This window comes from Haemaphysalis longicornis, unplaced genomic scaffold (assembly GCF_048455015.1).
Source record: "Haemaphysalis longicornis isolate Haplotype H1 unplaced genomic scaffold, Haemaphysalis longicornis Haplotype H1 scaffold_12, whole genome shotgun sequence".
Classification (NCBI taxonomy): domain Eukaryota; kingdom Metazoa; phylum Arthropoda; class Arachnida; order Ixodida; family Ixodidae; genus Haemaphysalis; species Haemaphysalis longicornis.
Genome location: NW_027526225.1, coordinates 110,677,880 through 110,696,832, shown reverse-complemented (window position 1 = coordinate 110,696,832; position 18,953 = coordinate 110,677,880). Strand labels below are relative to the sequence as shown.

Below are 18,953 nucleotides of genomic sequence, written 5' to 3'. Positions count from 1 at the left end.
GTTAGCGATATTAAAAAACGTCATCATGTAGGTCGCAGTCGACCTACATGAAGTCCAAATGCCCTAAATTTCTCAACATTAAGTTTTTAACTTTACTTTAACCACCATTTATGTTTGCTAGAATTAAGCTTCGTAAATGCGGAGAGCAAATAAATATAACGAAGAGAAATATTACGTGCGCTTAACCAAGCATTGTATGGATCACGCCATACACTGTTGTGATTCGTCCACACATTGGTCCAAGTACCCGAAAAACAAGCGCCCTTGCCCTAAATAGCACTCTGAAAATAAGTCGCGTCGTTCTAGAAAAAAACTAAACATAGCTCCACCCAGTGTGAAATCTGCGGAAATAGTGGAGCGGCGGTTCTCTTGTGTGGCCTCGAACATCAACGGACGCTTGGCCGAGAACGGCAGCACCGTCGCCACGCAAATTCTGCGGTTGGAGCAAAGGAAACGGCAGCTAATCTTCAGTCGTGGCAGGCTAGCTCCTTCCCCTCTCCTTCTTTATGGCTGGAGGATGACGACCCCCCCCCCCCCCCCCCCTTTGAGATCACTACTCTCTCTATCGGTGGGTCTGGGAACCGATTTCTGCGAGGCCATCGGCGGCATAGAGTTTCTAAGTAAATATACTGGAGGGGAAACTGCACCTAGGAATCTATGTCGTCATGGGGGGTTATGGGAAGACCCCTGTTTCTGTCTTGGACTTGGCATGACAATTGGATACTTAATTTGCTTTCTTGACTATGCATTAACACGTCTACGAGCAACTGTGGTAGGGACGTATGACTGAGCGGGTAATACGCCGCCGCGAAAGTTGAAGCCGACGAAAGAAAAAAAAGAACCAGACGTACTTCGGCTGAAACAATACACGACAGATATGGGCTGCTGTGTCCGTCCTATCTGGTCTTTGTCCACGACTGTTTAACATCACGTTTTCTGTTTGCTTCATGTATGAACCAACTCGCGTAGCAACAAGTTTTGTTAAACTGTAGCTGACGGTCGGTGCGCTGGTTCACCACGACGGCGACGTTTTTATTGGCATGCTCAAAGCATTTCCACGTTCTTCAAACAACTTAATATTTGAAATAATGGTAAAATTAATAAAAAAGAGTCTCTAATAAGTTTCCCCCCAAATATTACTATTGTTGTTAACTACCGGCTTGGCCTGCAGTATAATAGGCACAACAGTTCCGGCAAAAATACACTTTACTTTGTTGTCCCTTATCTTCGAAACAGCTTGTTTTATTTTCCACTTCTATTATAACGCACCGTTCGCGTTTTTCTGGCACTGTGTTTGAATGCACGGCATCCTAAAACGTTTCAGTCCAGCGCCAATGATGAAAGTAAGGCAAGCGCATGGTGTACTGGGGGCCCATGAGGACTCAGACGGCCTTGATGTGAGCCGAATAGACGCTAGAGCCAGATTCCTCTCTAAGTGGACATAGTAAGAAATTCTATGACTGGAGGGTCTGGCAACCTGCTGCTAGCGCTGCGGGACACATGACCTTCAGCAGACGGACGAAAAGGCTGGACCTACAACAGATCCGCTGTTGTCGTGTTCGTGAAGACCCCGCTACTCTATTGATTGATTGTGGGGTTTAACGCGCCGGTTCAACGCAGGCGATGAGGCGCGCCGTAGTGGAGGGCTCCGGATTAATTTTGACCACCTGGGGATCTTTATCGTGCGCCGAAATCTCGTACACACGGGCGTTCTTGCTTTTCGCCTCCATCAGAAAAGCGGCCGCCGCGGCCGGGAATCGAACCCGCGACCTTGTGCTCAGCAGCGCAACGCCTTAGCCACTGAGCCACCGCGGCGGGTCCCCGCTACTCTAGAAATAATTACCCAGTACGCGCTTGAAAACGGTCTGTACAAGCTGGTATAGCGGTCTGACTTTCCCGTACTGGCCATTCCCATCCACGACCAATGTCAACAGTGCAAACTGTGCATTTTGGTGCCACTGACAGAGTGAAATGTGCATCTTGTGAATAGGACTTTAAAACTAGAAGAAGAGAGGCCATGAGGCCCCCACAGGGCCTCATGGCCTCTCGTCCTTAATAAAGTATTTCACTCACTCACTCCGCTGTTAAAGCACGTCTACGTTTGTGTGAGAATGTTTGGGTGAAGGTTCGGGTGAAGTGGAACATTGGGCGGACCCAAAAAGCTTTCTAAATTGGCATATGGCCAGGCAAGCGTAGTCCTCGGGACAAACTGCCACCTGGTAACCAATCATCACCCTCGTCCGCATTATCTTCCTGTCGTGCGTAAGAGGAAATTATACATAAATGAGCACATGTACTGATTGACAGGCGTGGACGTTTCCTAATCGTAAAAGTTAGAGCGGAGCGCTTGTGCCACCTGTAATTTGTCTCGAACAAAACTCTTCGGAAAACAGCGTGTAAGGAAGTTGGCAAACAAAGCGTATTGAACAGCACTTGCTCGCATCAAGTTTAAGTGGAGCGACAAAAATATACAAAGCTTTTTTTTTTATTACAAAGGAAAAGAGAGGTGAGAAATGGTGAATTGTGAAGGGGAACAAAGTTGGGTTGTTTGCGTCATTATAGAAGCTTTATCGCAACACTGTCGCCCTTCTGATTGGCCGGTTACCAAGAAACGTCAGCGGCAGACGTACGAAGCAGCCAATAGCCCGGCGAGAAAAAGATACGTACGTGAGCTTGTCATCTGTTTGACTCGTTATCAGTACTGCATCGGCGGCGGCGGTCGTGGTGGTCACCCGTCACTCAAACAGCGGAATCAATCAGCGCCGTGCTGTCATCCTCTTCCGTGAAGGGCGGAACCGCGGTCCAGCGACGGAAGCGGGGCGGAAGCGCCAGAGGAAGCGCGAGAGACAGCGAGCCGGTTCTCCCGACGTCCAATCAATAGACGGCTAACGGCGTCGCACGAACATATTTCAACCGTCGCCGCCGTGCGCTCGATGGTCGAGCCCCAAATTTCGCGAAACAAATCAACGCGGGTGGTCGGTGCTGGCGACTTTCCAGCCGCCTGGGTTCGACGCTAACCCGATAAGCAGGCCGAAGGAAAATTGACGCCCCCTCTGCCCAAGCCCCGTAAAGTTGTTTGGCCGTACATTGGCCCGCCAGTGCTGGCGTTTTCGGACATTTCTTGAATTCGCCCAATCGCCTAAACAGAGTGGCCGGCTGAATGATGACCCAGTGCGGGGGCTTTGTCTTGTGGGTGTTGTTCGGGTGCGACGTCCGGTCACTGTCTGTCTTGTTTTGTTTGTGTGTGTGTGTTGGCGTGCGCGAGGGGTTGCGAGACATATGTCAGGGCGCGGGCGGGCCGTCGAAGCGATGGAGATGCCGATGGTGGCGCTCTTCGCGAGCGCCCTGTTATTGTTCTGCGCCGTTTGGCTCGGAACGCGGGGGGGGACACCTGGGACGGCACTCTGCTGCAGTGCGAGCCGAATGGCGTGGAAATGAGGCCCTGTCGCGGACGCCAGAAGCTTGTCGAAACGCGCGGCCCGAATAAGTGGCTATGACGAACGGTTATTGTGGCGGAAGGGAGACTGCAGCGGGGAAACTTTCGTCGGGCAACGAGCATGGACCAGAACTGACGTCTTTCTCTTGCTACTGTACAACTTTGTCAGGTGAAAATAGGAGCACTAGGGGGTTATGATACGTTCGAGAGACTTAAAGAACTGCAAAACACTGAAAACATAAATATCAATATCAACGTTTCTCTCTCTTTACTTTTTTCGTTGTGACTTTCTTCCTTTCTTTCTCTTTTTTTTGTATTTTGTTTCTTATTGATTTTCTTTTCCTTTTTTATGTACCTCTTACGTTCCTTCTCTCTTTCTTTCCTTCTTTCTGTCTTCCTTTTCTTCGTCCTTCCTTTCTTTCTTTATCGTTTTACTTTTTCTCTTTCTCTCCTTCATTATTTTTCTTTCTTTATTTTCATTTCCTCGTCTTTCTGTCTCGGTTTTTCTCTTTTGTTCTTCTCTTTTTCTCTCTTCCTTTTTTCAACCTTTTTGTATATTGTCACGAAGCCAAAGACGAAGCAGTTGTCTTCAAGTAAAACAAGTTTATTGGAGCGAATTTGTGCTCCCCTAACAACTCAAATAATACACAGACGGCGAAGCAGCAGGTAACAAAGTGACGTGCGCAGGCGAGTGTCAGATTTCGAATAGCGCGGCGTCTGCTCTGCGGGCATTTATGTCTTGGCGCGAGGGTTTCTCGAACCGTCGAATTACATCCAGAACACTGTTGATCAAAAAAATTCCCTCGCACTTCCCCGAGGGGGAGAGTGTGTAAGTGCGAATGCACGGTTGTTGATTGCGCGATTACGGTGGATATCGTGATCTTAATGAGTAGTCGAGAGATTACACACACGCACACAACTACAAAGAAAGATATTTCACTCGTTATTGCTGGTACCGTTGCCCGGTCCGCCATCATCGTTATCGAGATGCAGGACCAGCGACCGCTCTCGACGACGGCGCGCGCTCGACTAATACCCTCCCGCGCCACGCGGCCGCTACACGAGCGCCCTCACGCGTCGGAATGCGGAGCGCCCGCTACGCGAGCGAGAGCTCTCCCGCCCGAAGTGGAGAGGAGGCGCCCAACACCCGCAGTCACTGAGCGGAGAGAGGAGGAGGTTTGTAGCGCCCGCCGTTACGGCGAGGGCTACACGAGCGCCCTCACACGTCGGAATGCGGAGCGCCCGCTACGCGAGCGAGAGCTATCCCGCCCGAAGTGGAGGAGGCGCCCAACACCCGCAGTCACTGAGCGGAGAGAGGAGGAGGAGAGTAGCGCGCGCCCATCTCCCCCCGTTGCTAGGGAAGACGAGGAGCGCGCGCACCCGCAGCTGTTGCTATGCGGACGACGGCGGCGGACGATTCAGGCTCGCTTAAGAAGTGCATTCGCACTTAAAAGATTATTCTAGGCTGGTGACGTTAATTTTAAACGCTCTCCCTATCAAAGATAACACGTGCGGCATAAAAAATAAAGAATGGAACACGCGCTTCTCTTACGGATAACACAGATAACACAGCCCGGCGCAGCCGGTCGGCAAAAACAAAACATAAATAAACAAACCCAATGCATGGTTCGCGGCAATATGCTGCTTAGCCCAAAGGCGGAAACTATAGTCACCCCAGACGCAGTAACTGCGGACTCGAACGCAACGCGCTTTTTCGTAAATGTCCGTTCATCCGTTCCGTTTTTCCGGGCATTAAATTACTGAAATGTGGCTCGGAGAAATCATTTTCAGTTAAATAACCTTCCTTCGACGACCTCAAGAGAGTACAGCCAATAAGGCTGGGGTACAAATGATGATGACGAAGACAACGTCGACGACGACGACGGTGATGATGATGGTGACGATGATGATGGTGATGGAGAGGAGGACGTTGCTAAAAGGAATCGGTGTATTGCATTTGTCTTTGCTGCGCATCCATCTTAACGTCAAGCAACGTAGGCATTAGCTGATGCAGCAACTACGGTTTATACCTTATTTGTTTTCTTTCGCGAGATCAAGACCATTCTTCTAGCTTGACGACATTAAAGCAGTTTTGAGCGGCAGAAAGGATACCTTCGGGGCCCAGTTTTTTCGGCGAGGTGCGCAGGGCTCACCGGGTGTGAGCTGGACGTGAGGTTTGGCTGCGAACGATGTCAGACCAGATGATTCACAAAGACCGGGTTTCAAAGGGTCGGACCTTATTTTCAGTGCACGATGACCTACAGCACTTAGATAATAACGGAATGGCGAAATATTGTCGCATGCTCAAGGATGGCGAAGCGTTCTTTGTGGAGCAAGGTTTTGAACTTGTTCTCAGCAAAAAGCTTGCATAAAATTAAACCCAGTTCCACCCAGTGTTAAAAAATTAGCAGTGGCTTAGCTCCGCTATGCCAGGATATACGTAGCGTGCGCTAAGGTTCAGCTGGTTATTCTTAGGTTTGCGGGTTGACTAGGATTAACTGATTATCATGGTTACTGATCCTAAAACGATTTCCAATGCAACCCAAGCCGATCCGATCCAATCCAATCCAATTCAATCCAATCCAATCCAGTCCAGTCCAGTCCAGTCCAGTCCAGTCCAGTCCAATCCAGTCCAGTCCAGTCCAGTCCAATCCAGTCCAGTCCAGTCCAGTCCAATCCAGTCCAATCCAGTCCGGTCCGGTCCGGTCCGGTCCGGTCCGGTCCGGTCCGGTCCGGCATGGTCCAGTCCAGTCCAGTCCAGTCCAGTCCAGTCCAGTCACTGCTCCTCGCGCATGCGCAGCACGGCTCTCCAAGAGCCACGTGAAACGGCTATCAAGCGGCTCCGGCGCAGCGTCAGACTTGGCTACTGCGCAACGGAGGCGCACAGCTGGGCAGGCGCCGGCGCCAGTGCGACTGCCGCGGCTCTATGACGTCACTCCTCTGGAATGAGCAGACCGGCGAATGTGCAGACCCAATTCTCTACACATCCGTACTCCAATTGAAATCCAATTTAATACAATCCAATCCAATCCAAATCCAACCCAATGCAATCCAATCCAATGCTCCTCGCGCTTGCGCAGCACGGCTCTTCAAGGTCCACGAGAAACTGCTCAACCTCGGCCAGTGTAGCTTACGCTATAAAATCAAACCCAGTTCCACAAGTGTTAAATATCCTGTGAAACAGCGGAGCTGTGGTCCTCTTGTGTCGGCTTGAACGTCAACGGGCGCTCGCCCAAGAACGGCAGCGCCGTCGCCGCGCAAATTCTGCTGTTCGCGCAACGGAATCGGCAGGTAAATGTCAGCGGCGGGAGGCTCCCCTAGTGGGAGGGAGAGGAACTAACATCTGCGAGACCACTGCGCCCTCTATCGGTGAGTCTTGGAAGCGGTATCTGCGAGGTTGTCAGCAGCGTTGAGACCACTCCGCCCTCTGTCGGTGGGTATGGGAACATGCTCCTACTCCTGCGTGACGCACGACCGACAGCAGACGGCCGAACAGGCTCGACATACAACTCCGCTATTACCGCACGAACGTCGAGAAACATTCAGCGAATGGCATGCACCGACGAATGTCGGCGAAGCGATTTCCGCGGCGTGTCCTCTGCCCGCATTTATTAAAGCGAACATTACTATGCCTCACTGATGGCGTCGAAAAGCGGAAGCGCACTGCAGGAAGGCCAACTTTACACTTCTGGTTTCACAATACGATGGAGATGCTAGGAGAAGGCACATCGAGCGTCTCGAGAAAAAACGTTTCCCGTGACCGGAATCGAACCTGGGTTCCTCGCGTCATGACGCCGACGTCTATCCGATTGCGCCATTCCATTCCGACATGGTGGAAGCAGTTTGCATTTTGGACTTTTCCTTCGACTCAGGTTGCATGCACGAAAGCTTCGCGTTGTAACCATCTTTCTCTTAACAAGGGGGCTCTGATTCGTTTGCAACGCTCTAGTTACGCTATGATCAGACTACCGACGTAACAGCCGTACCGTGCGCTATGGACGTAAAGAAAAAAAATTTAAAGGCCCATCTCCCCGCGAGGGGGACTCGAGTAAATGCGTCGCATAGGGGGTGGGTGTATTGCGTTAACGTTTAGCGTTTGGGGAGTTGGTGGTAGTGAATGCGTTGTATCAGCAGCTTCTTGACGTAGTTTGAATGAGTCAAGGATATAAGGCGCGTTCGTAGCCTTTCATTCTGTGTCGGTTTTGTGGCGCAGTGGGAAGAGCACCATGTACCTCGCGTTCCGCCCACAGGTAGTGAATGCGTTGTATCAGCAGCTTCTTGACGTAGTTTGAATGAGTCAAGGATATAAGGCGCGTTCGTAGCCTTCCATTCTGTGTCGGCTTTGTGGCGCAGTGGGTAGAGCACCATGTACATTGCGTTCCGCCCGCAGGGTCGTGGGATCGAAACCAGGCGCCGGTAAGTATTATTTTTTTATATAGTGTAGCGAGCGATGCGGACTACTACGGACGCCTAGAACGGGTGACATCGTGAGTTAAAGAAATGCTCTGCATTTAAAACGGTGTTTCACGCAGTTCGGTTCGCTGAGACGTGAGATGACGTCATTCTTTAAAGATATTACGATAGTTGCGACCACAATCTGAACCCGGCCTTACTAGAAACATCGATGTAGACGAGAATATGCTAGATAAAACAATAACAGTCTGGGAAAGCGACCTCAACTCAACGCCCCTTCCCTATCAAAATGAGATTGGCGGTGCAGGGTACAAAAGGAGGAGTAGAGACGCGCTTCGCTTGGAACACAATATACGATAACCAGACGCGACTAGGCACTGTTAAGAAAACATAAATAAGCAAGTCAGGAGGCTTGGTTCACGCCATTATGAAGAGCATGGAAGCTAACAGAAATCTTTCTGCAGCCGGGAATATTTTGCAAGACCACAAGCTCGAGTGACAATTTATTGCGATTAAACGTTGACCTTCACGCTTGGTGGCCCACTCTAAATGGTCAGTTTTGGTTTCTGTATGCTTTTTTATACTGATCACACGCTGTTGGTGACACAATGTTACCCAATATGTTCTAGAGCCCATTAAAACTCGTCGTCGCGTCATCTACCAGCGCATGGTTGATGTCGGTACCACTTGAATGATGCCCTTCCAATCGCCGACTTCTGCCTACCCACCAAATGGCCAGCGATCGACAGCATCGTCATAATAAGGGTCGGCCAAACTCGCGCTCACGATGGGAGTAATCGATTTGTTAGTCCAACATAGACCTCGGGGAGCACCAGAACCCCCCTCAGGCAGTAAGCGGCAACGGGCATGCTGAAAACGTATGTTTGCACCCCTGGCCTTCTCGGGGGCAGTCCGGGACTATTAGTAGAACGAGGCCTACTGCGTAGGCCTCATCGATTACCAGTCACGACACGCGTTTCGTGCATTGCCCGCGCGCCACGATATTAGAGAAACATCGATTCAATTTTGGTTAAGTTGGAAAGAGGACTATTTGGCAGTCATTATTGCTACGAATGAACGAATGCACTTTAACCCAATAAGAAAGGTCCGAGGCCTCTCTAAACGATAGCGGGGTCTAAAGCAAGTACGCATTCCAAACAAAACTTACCATTCAAAGCCCGTCGACAACTAAATAATCCCCCCTTTTCTTCTATCGTTTATCGTCACTGATGGTACTGGTCTACGTAGCACGCGTGTTGAATCGAACTTAATGTGCTCACAAAATGCACAGAAATGGTGGATGCGTCCTTCGCCATCTGTCCTAGGTACACGTTGCATTAAATGTCCAACAACAGCGTGCTGCGCGGCCGGTCAGTATACGCAACCAAACAAATACTTTTTGTGTCTGCGAAAGTGAGTTTAGCCATCCTTAGGATAAATTTCCGGTATACGGCCTGTTAAGCAAGCCATGTGAGCCCCTTATAATCGCGGGTTCGATTCCCGGCCGCGGCGGCCGCTTTTCTGATGAAGGCGAAAAGCAAAAATGCCCGTGTGTACGAGATTTCGGCGCAATTTAAAGATCCCCAGGTAGTCAAAAATTAATCCGGAGCCTTCCACTACGGCCCGCCTCATCGCCTGCGTTGCGTAGGCGCGTTAAACCCTACAATCAATCAATCAATCAATCAACCGATGTGAGCTCTTATACCTTAGCTAACAGCCAGCTAACTTTTGGAACATGAGGAGAATTTATTCGACACTCGCCACTATACCTCCCCCCCCCCCCCCCCCCCACACACACACTGTCTGTTTGAACTAAAATTTTAAGTGTTCAAAGCACCAAAACTACACCTGGGCTATGTGGCGCGCAGTATATATAGTGTAGGGCGCCGGATTAATTTCGACCACCTGGGTATCTTTGATGTGCACCAAGATCTTGACACACGGGCGTTTTACCTCTTCGCTTCAATCTAAAAAAAATTCCGGGCCATCTCCACTAACGTGAAACCCGCGTCGGGGCGAAGCATGCATTGTATAAGTCCATTCCTGGCGCCTTGGTGCTTTTGCCAACGGAGATGAAACCGTTGGAGGGTAGAGGTTGTTCAGCTTTGCTGTAAAGGTACTTGTCTTTGAAGCCCGAAGCGTTCTAGAGCAAGGCGTAAACGAGTGTCCAGGTGTTTTTCGCACGAAAGTGTTTTATTCCCGGATACAGAAAGATTTCACTAACGTAATATCCGTCACGGAAATGACGCCAGTACAACGGAGCCAGAAGCCTGTAAAGGGTGCACCTCTGCACACAGGGTCATCTTTAGGGGAAGCAATCTTCAGTACTAAAGCATACGTTATACTTGGGGTTGTTCGTTTTGGGGTTTTATATTTTCACACGAGAGTGTTTTATGCCGGTATACAGCAAGGTTTCACTGACGTCATATCCGTCACGGAAATGACGCCGGTACACCTTTGCCAAAGCGACCCGCCAGCAGGACGTTGCTCGCCAAGCAGACCTACAAGACAGCCGCCAACCTGCAAATCATGCTCAGCTGCAGATTTCGCTGCACATTTCACTTTCATGTATTACCGATTCCTATGAAATAGAAATCAACCACAGTTTTTTTAGTACGAGTTACGTTCTAGCGCGAGGCTAAACAAGTTTCCCGGTGTTTTTTAGAACGCTTTACGTTCAAGCGTGAGGCGTAAACGAGTTTCCCGGTGTTTTAGTACCGGGAATACGTGATACGACCATTACGACGACGATTACGACGATAGGATACGACAACAGCCCCAGCCCCTAAGGGGCTTCGCAACGAAAAGCGGCGGCCGCGGCCGGGAATTGAGCCCACGTTCTTAGCCGTCTGGTTAAGAGATCCTGGCTTCAGCTGAAAGTTTTCAAACTCCGATTAAACACACGCCCTAGCCGGGGGCATGCTCGAAGTATTCGTGCAGAGAGAATGGGAAAATAATGGGCGCCTGATTTCCAGTGGTCAAGCAGCGTCGTTAATCTTTCTGTCGAACGGCGCGGTGCCACCGAAACGAACGCGAACAATCATTAGAGTGGTTGCACAAGGTACGGGAGCTGGGTGTTACGCAAGCTCGCGGAGCTACCTCCACGGATACGTACGACGCGGGCAGTCAGTGATAGTGCTACTGACGTTCTTAATGGTCTTCCGTGGCCAAGGTTGCGAAGAATAAAGCATGAAGTCACGGAGGGTGACAATGAATGTTCCGGCGTACGTTCCATTTGCCTTGGTAGCGTCCAAACACAGTGTTGGTGCAATAGATTCTAGAGTGAAGGCAACTACCGTCGAAGCACGCCTGCAAATGGTATGCGAGTAATTCTCTTTCGTAGGGGGGCATACAACCACACAAAAAACGCGAACAGCATAAAGGAAGGAAAAAAAAAGACAGGGCGTGATTTAAACCTATAAAGACGAACTTCAGAATGCATTGAGTACTCTAACCTTTAGATTAGGTTAAAATATTTTTTAGGGTGCAGCTATATTGGACTTGCTTTTTATACATTTTTTGATGTGCTCACATGAAACCTCTCGATCTTCCCCGTCCCTTTTGACCGCCACGGCTTCTATGACTTTGGGGTTTCATGACCTGAGCAGCAGCAGAAAGCGTAGTAAGCAGATCGAAGCCCTTCTTAGCTGTCCTTAAATTATCCTCGGACCTAAGGTTTGTTACGATGACACTAGCCATTTTTATTTTCTTCAGGGGCACTACATTATGACTGTTCGTTGGGTTGAATGAGCAGACGCCGAATTCGTGCTACCTAAGAGGGCGGATCACTTGCGACAGAAAATCATTTCGGTAGCCGATACAGGATAATAGGCAGAGTAAGTGTACCGTTCTTAATTCCCCCCCCCCCCCCCCCCCCTTTCCCTGGACCAGAAAATTTCGTGACCTCTTGGACCCTAACTTGTGTACGCTGTGTACGCGGGGTTTTTGTCGCGCACTAATTAGTCGCTCCCCTAATCCGCACTACGCACATTGTCAACAGTGAACGTCTAGCAGTGACCAGACTGGAAAAATTAAAGCCGTTTCACTAAATGTGAAAGCTGTCGGAAGTGCAGGGCAGGGATTCGCCATAATGGGCTGCAGCGCCGTTATTCGCTCACTGCGGCACCCCACGCCAGACAGTTTCGGGACCTTTTCCCCCCTCTTCCCCCCACCCATAAAAATCGCATCCCATCGCATCGCTGCCACCCAATGCATTTCAAATTTCCCGCCTTCGCAGTACTCGCGCGCCCTCTGCCTGAAACTGCGCCAGCGGGAGTTCTGTTCATTTTGTGCTTGCTTTTATTTCGTATGCTGAAATACGTTTTGCGTCATTTCGAACACGAAATTTTTTCCTTGCGCGGCTGGAGCCTTTCTGCGGCATTTGGAACGCGCCATTTGTTTTCTTGCGTGGTCGCTTTTTTTCGCTTACTATTGAAAAAACCAACCCAACGAGCGTTCCTAATTAAATGAACATGGGGGCTGCCGGTTATATACACAGATTCTGCCTGAATTGTACCTGCAGTTTTTTTTTCCCCTAAACAATGGGGAGATGTATGACAAGCGCCAGCGCTTCACGAGGTTCGAACAGTCATGACTATTTAAACCGCGTAGTTTTCGAAGCCTCATCGTGACTTCCTGACGACGGTGCATAAGGGTCTATTTGGGTTCGTTATCTCGCTGCGCCGCCTGATACCGGCAGTCGCATCGACCGTTAGCGAGCTACGACGACAAGGCGAGCCCATAAAGTGCTCTGCACTTAAAAACGACCGCAGGGATCCGAGACGCCGGTGCCGACAGCGCCTCCCACGCGGCAAACATTTAACCCTTTGGGCGGTGTCGAAATGTTTGGGGTAGTGTGAGCGGCGTTCGGCAGGAATTCGGATTGCGCAGAAGAGTTACGAAAGGCGTGAAAAGATGGTTTCTTCTCGCTTTTAATGACTCGGACCATTGGTAACTGCGTATTAAGATGAGCTCGACTCAAGGGCACAAGAGTTACACCATTCGCCAGGGCGGACCATTAATTACTCTTGGTGACGGAGCAGATTGCGCAAGTGGTGAGTTTATCCAGTTAGGCAAATGGGCTAGCCACTCATGGAGTGGTTCGTGAAGTACTGATCTGGGGAATAGCAACCCTGCCCAATCGCAGGACACATCGAGCAATAGAACGCAATCTAACAAAACTTTGCACGGCGCAAGCAATGGAAGATTTACCCCGAACGACGGGGTCGTTTCCTGTAGGATTCTTAAAAACCGCTTCAGTCCTCCTCCACCAGTTACGGGGGCGTAAATATGAAAAGTTTTTTCAGGCGAGTCGTAGAGCTCCGATTATTCAGTTGGTGTTCGATTTGATTGATTGATTGATTGATTGATTGATTGATTGATTGATTGATTGATTGATTGATTGATTGATTGATTGATTGATTGATTGATTGATTGATTGTGGAGGTTTAACGCGCCGACGCTTCACAGGCGATGAGGCGCGCCGTAGTGGAGGGCTCCGGATTAAGTTTGACCACCTGGGGACGTTTAACGTGCGTCGAAATCTTGATTGATTGATTGATTGATTGATTGATTGATTGATTGATTGATTGATTGATTGATTGATTGATTGATTGATTGATTGATTGATTGATTGATTGTGGGGTTTAACGCGCCGTCGCAACGCAGGCGATGAGGCGCGCCGTAGTGGAGGGCTCCGGATTAATTTCGACCACCTGGGGATCTTTAACGTGCGCCGAAATCTCGTACACACGGGCGTTTTTGCTTTTCGCCTCCATCAGAAAAGCGGCCGCCGCGGCCGGGAATCGAACCCGCGACCTCGTGCTCAGCAGCGCAATGCCTTAGCCACTGAGCCACCGCGGCGGGTGCGCGGAAATCTCGAACACACGGGCGGTTTTGCTTTTTGTCCCCATCAGAATTGTGGACGCCGTGGCCGGGAATCGAACCTGCGTCCTTGCGCTCAGCAGATTTTAAAATTTGATGTCCGGTGTCTTTGAACATCCACTATTGTCGCCGAACGCTACTTCAGTGCGAAACAAGATCGACGGCTCGCAGTAAAATCTAGGATGTGACATCGCAGCGTAGCCGGGCAGAAAATGCGCTGTAGCCCAAATATTTACGTCACAAAATGAATTGTGGCACTTCTGCACATTTTTGAACGTGAATAACGATATAAGCATTTCTTGTTCGTTTTGCCTTTTCCTTGTCTCGCCCTTGCTTGAACGAAAGTGTTTATACACTATAGCCTATTAAAATATGTAGTTCCAAAGAAAAGTACTATTTAAGTCGACGTAAAAAGCAACTTTTTCATTCTTAAAGTTTGTATTAAACTTGGATAAAGAAAATCCCAGGCCATCTCCACTAACGTGAAACCTGGGAAGGGGCGAAACATGCAGTGTATAAGTGTATCCTTGGCGCCCAGGCGTTTTTGTCCACGGAGATCAAACCATTGGGGCGTAGAGGTATACAGCTTTGCTGCAAGTCTCGTGTCCTTGAAGCACGAATCTCTCTAGCGCGAGGCGTTGGAAAACGCGTGTCCCGGTATTTGTTTAGTACGCGTTACGTTGTAGCGCGAGGCGTAAACGAGTGTCCCGGTGTTTTAGTGCCGTGACTAAATGAGACGACGGTTACAACGACGACATGACACGCTATCAGCCCGAGCCCCTATGGGGCTTTGCCCCTTAAATTTCACCGCTGATAGACCTCTTTTTAAGTGCTTCATCGTCAGCGCAGACCCGGTGTAGCCACGCATGACGTGCCTTGTATAGGTTGTATTCACTTCCGAGGCACGCATGCAGGTAACCATGTGAGTGCGCCATCACTAGTTAAATCGTGCTGCGCGGGGTGGCGGTACTTGTCCGTGCTAAGCACATTATGTGTGTTGGACGTTCCAAACTCTACCCCACCAAACACAAAGTGATGCCTCGACTCCAATGTGAGTGCGATTAATAGCATCTCTGTTGACACCACCGTTGAGAATTGGGCTTAAACGCAGCAGACGACGCACGCCGGCGTTTTTCTTTCTGCGACGTGCGGGCGCAGTGGCACAAGCCGCACCATGTCAGTGGCGCTTCGGCCATGTCCGTGCCCGTTTCCAGTGTTGCCAAGCAAAGAAGTCGACCGCTAAACGTTTCAGTGAATACCATTTATAGAGAGAAGGCGCGTTACCTGTCTTCGATGAGGAACATGTCGCCGTCCGCCTGGACGCAGGTGCCCTTGAAGGTGATCTGCGTGCGCTCGATGCTGATCGCCGGATGCGCGCCCTTCTGGAACCACATGCCGTGCCACCGGTGCGGGAACTCGCAGCCGTTCCCTCGACCCGAATCTGCACCGGGAAGGAAAGCATTTCACTTTTAATTGCCGTGCTGAGGGCGAAACAGCGTCGTAAAGCTCATTCTCGGCGCGAACGAGAATCGTACCCCCGATGGTGGAGTGTTACAACATCAAGTTTTAACACGACGGTGTTTTATTCCCGGATACACAAAGATTTCACTGACGTCATATCCGTCACGGAAACGACGCCAGTGCAACGGAGCCAGTGGCCTGTAAAGGGGGCACCCCTGCACACAGGGTCTTCTTGCGGAGAAGCAACCTTTAGTACTAAAGCGTACGTCATACTTGCGGTTGTTCGTTTTCGGGTTTTATATTTTCACACGAAAGTGTTTTATGTCGGTATACACCAAGGTTTCACTGACGTCATATCCGTCACGGAAATGACGCCGGTGCACCTTTGCCGAAGCGACCCGCCAGCAGGACGTTGCTCGCCAAGCAGACCCACAAGACAGCCGCCAACCCGCAAATCATGCTGAGCTGCAGATTTCGCTGCACATTTCACTTTCGTGTATTAAATTTTTATGGCAGAGAAATAAACCACGGTTTTTTTTCTTCCACTGAGCACTAACAAAACACCCAACGTTTTCTATCTCATCTGGGTATTTTCAGCTTACTCAACTGGCAGAAACAAGTTCCTCGCAACCCAAGCACACCCAACGACTTCTGCAGAACGCGTCCAGTATTTCAGAGACAACACTTAAATATTAAAACGCCCCCTGCGCACGCGCTAGAACCCAAGGCAAGCGGCTTCGCGAACTGGGCGTCTGTAGCGCGAACTCGGCGTCTGTGCTTCCCACTTGAAGCGCGAACGCTCCGGAACTGGCAAGGAGAAGAACACGCGAGAGATTACGCCACGAAAGCTGGGCGAAGTGTCCTCGAAGATCGAGCTGGCCGGCACCGGGCACTCCCCACGAAACGCACACGCAACTGCGCCCGGAATGTTTTCTTGTTTTTTCTTTCTTTTTTTTTTTTTTGAGAACTCATAACTTGGCGCATCCCCACGTGCAAGCCTGTATGGCGCCGAGAGCTCACCGCGAGGCGTACGCTTACGTTCACTCGGTATTTTTCTTAGCATTTTTTTCTGGGGACGCTATACAGCAGAACTAAATGCCTAAACAGCCCTGTGATGCTGCGAACTTTTTGGTGCAATAAAAGAGTATATCAAATTAAAGGGACACTGAAGTGAATTTGTCAAGCTCCCGTTTTTGCTTGCACTGTGTAGACTGGCTCAAATTAACACACTATTCATCGTTTATCTGGTTGACAAATCGGTAATTATTTTACAAAGCGCGAAAGAAGAAAAACTACTATGCGCGGTTTGCGGCGGCCGCACCAACTAAGGCTGTGACGTCAGGAGGGGGGGGGCACCATGATTGGACGATGCCCAAGGTTAGCAATCAAAAGTTTCGGTTTCGGTTCTGTAAAACATGCTTGACATCTGATGGCGTTGTTGGATGGGCATTCTCGATTTCTCAATTATCGCCGTACCGCGCTTCTGCCATGTTGTCGGCTGTCAAATGTCTAAGATAAACCTCCCAGGGCGGCTTGGAATCGTAGAAATCACTAGACGAGGCCTACGCAGTGGATGAACGCCCTCCGCGTCACCACAGACTCTCAAATGCCATGCGCTTTTCCCGCATATTCGGAGCTTGCCTCACTCATGTCTGTTCGTAAAAAGCTAGTTCGCACCAGGCCAAGGGTGTGCTGATTCAGGCCTGGGCCCACTGCACGCAAGCAGTCGGTGCTTGTGGCAACAGCACGCCAACGAGAACTCGCTAGCGCGTCATTGTCAGTATGCGCGCGTTCTGCGATCTCGCTCGTGGAGCAGTGAACGTTACAGCCCAAAAATGGTGAACTCAGTTCAGAAAACATCCGCCGCATACGAAAAAATCAACTTACAAAAAAAAATACATCTACCCTCGGGGATTCGAACTTGCGACTTTCAAAACAAATTCCAGCGCCTCAGACCGCTAGGCCACGAGCTTTTTTTTTTTCTTTATTACATGGGAAAATACGCTCAGACGTTGCAGTACGACGAATACAAGCAAACAAAAGAATACCCTGAAGTTATGAGAAGCAAATATACATCAAAATTCAGGCAAACACACACAAGCGTTCAAAAGAGGGAACCAGTCAGGTGGTTGGTCAAGCGAACTATACACACCATGTACAAATGCCACAGTTTCTCGGAAATAAGACTTAGTTGATCTTGGTGGCTCAGCATGCCTATCACATAAGCGGCATCGCCACAGACTGTACAAACCAATCAACACGAACATGTCATAAGGTGGCTCACCAGGATAGTCGAATGGCAAAAACCGGATAGAGAAAGGCGTAATATCCATGTCTTTTTTGAGCGTTCGCTGTAGAATGTCCCAGAAAAAGACAGCATCTCTGCAGTCTACAAAGCAGTGATCAATTGTCTCTGGTCGAGTACAGAGCCGACAGTCTGTCGACCAAGCTATAAACAGACCCCGATCTTTCATCCAAGTTTTAACAGGGAGCGTGCCAGTGTGTAATTTAAAGAAAAATGTTTTAACACCTGGCGGAACACACATTTTACACACTCTATTGTGGACATCTTGGTACGGACACTGTAGGTACAGAACACGATATAAAGGTGTGGGAAAAAGCCCAGAAACCAGGGCATCAGAAATAGACTCGCGCGTAGCAGTAAATATGTACTCAAGGCTAAACCGAGCCTGTAAGAAGCGAATTGTGTCAACCACTTCTTTGAGGAAACCTCGCGGGCTTCGGGCTGCGTCCACAGACAGCGAAGACACCACAATATCTGGGAGAAAATGTGCAAGACGTATTTGCAGTACAGCTTTCAAAAAAGGATGTTGAACATCTCGAAAGTAGAATAAACGAGAAAGAAGCTGCCAAAGAAACAGATGAACAAGCCCAAGTCCTCCTCGCACAACCGGAAGAAAAAGGTTATCTCGACGCATTGGCTCACTACGCGAACACCAAATGAAGGTTGCAAAAATCCGGTGAAAAGCCTGTATCCTGAGTCGTGAGCAATGTAACACCTGTAGGACATAAAGAAGTCGGGTCACAAGGAACGTGTTACACGCCCGAGCACGAGAAAAGATGGACAGCTGCCGTCCCCGCCAGTCATTCACTTGGCGCTGTAGCTTCACCGCCTGCTCCGACCAATGCGAGTCAGTATTGCGAAACTGCGAGAGGGGTACTCCTAAATAATTTAGGTCTCTGTTCCAATTGATTCCGGCGAAACAATCGGGTGTGGTTCCCCATTCTCCTAACCAAAATCCGCAGCTTTTCTCGAAATTCAGGGCCGCACCTGAAACCTCGCAAAATTCTTGTGTAATGGCAAGAGCATTCTCCACACTGGCCTTGTCAGTACAAAATAAAGCGACATCATCGGCATATGCTAAAATTTTCATTTCGAAGGACGATAGCGTGAACCCTCTAACATTAATGTCCTCTATTATGCGCATGCACAATGGTTCCAGATATAAGCAAAACAGGAGTGGTGATAATGGGCACCCTTGACGAACCGATGAAAGAAGGTGGATTGGTTGGGTTAGTCGATTGTTGACTATCACTCTTGTCGAGCCATTAGCATAACATATTTGAATACCTTCGGTAAGCCAAGATCCTGCGTTCACATGCTGTAGAGCACGAAACAGAAATTGGTGACTGACGCGATCGAATGCCTTTGCCAAATCTAGTTGTACTAAGGCTACCTGGGCTGACGTACCCGAAACACACTCCAATATAGACCTTGCTATGTGTATGTTAGTTTGAA

The 18,953-nt window shown here is 49.5% G+C and overlaps 1 protein-coding gene and 1 pseudogene across 2 annotated transcripts in view; one reads left to right on the top strand and one right to left on the bottom strand.

Annotated features, from left to right (window-relative positions):
• The window catches only part of LOC144163236 (uncharacterized), a 292,766-nt gene that overhangs the window by 64,496 nt on the left and 209,317 nt on the right, over positions 1-18,953 (top strand). The window lies entirely within an intron of this gene.
• Positions 1-18,953, bottom strand: part of LOC144163235 (uncharacterized) — a 162,496-nt pseudogene that overhangs the window by 45,817 nt on the left and 97,726 nt on the right. Inside the window, exon 2 of the transcript XR_013320871.1 lies at positions 15,017-15,173. The product of XR_013320871.1 is annotated as an uncharacterized LOC144163235 (transcript). The remainder of the gene's footprint in view (positions 1-15,016; positions 15,174-18,953) is intronic.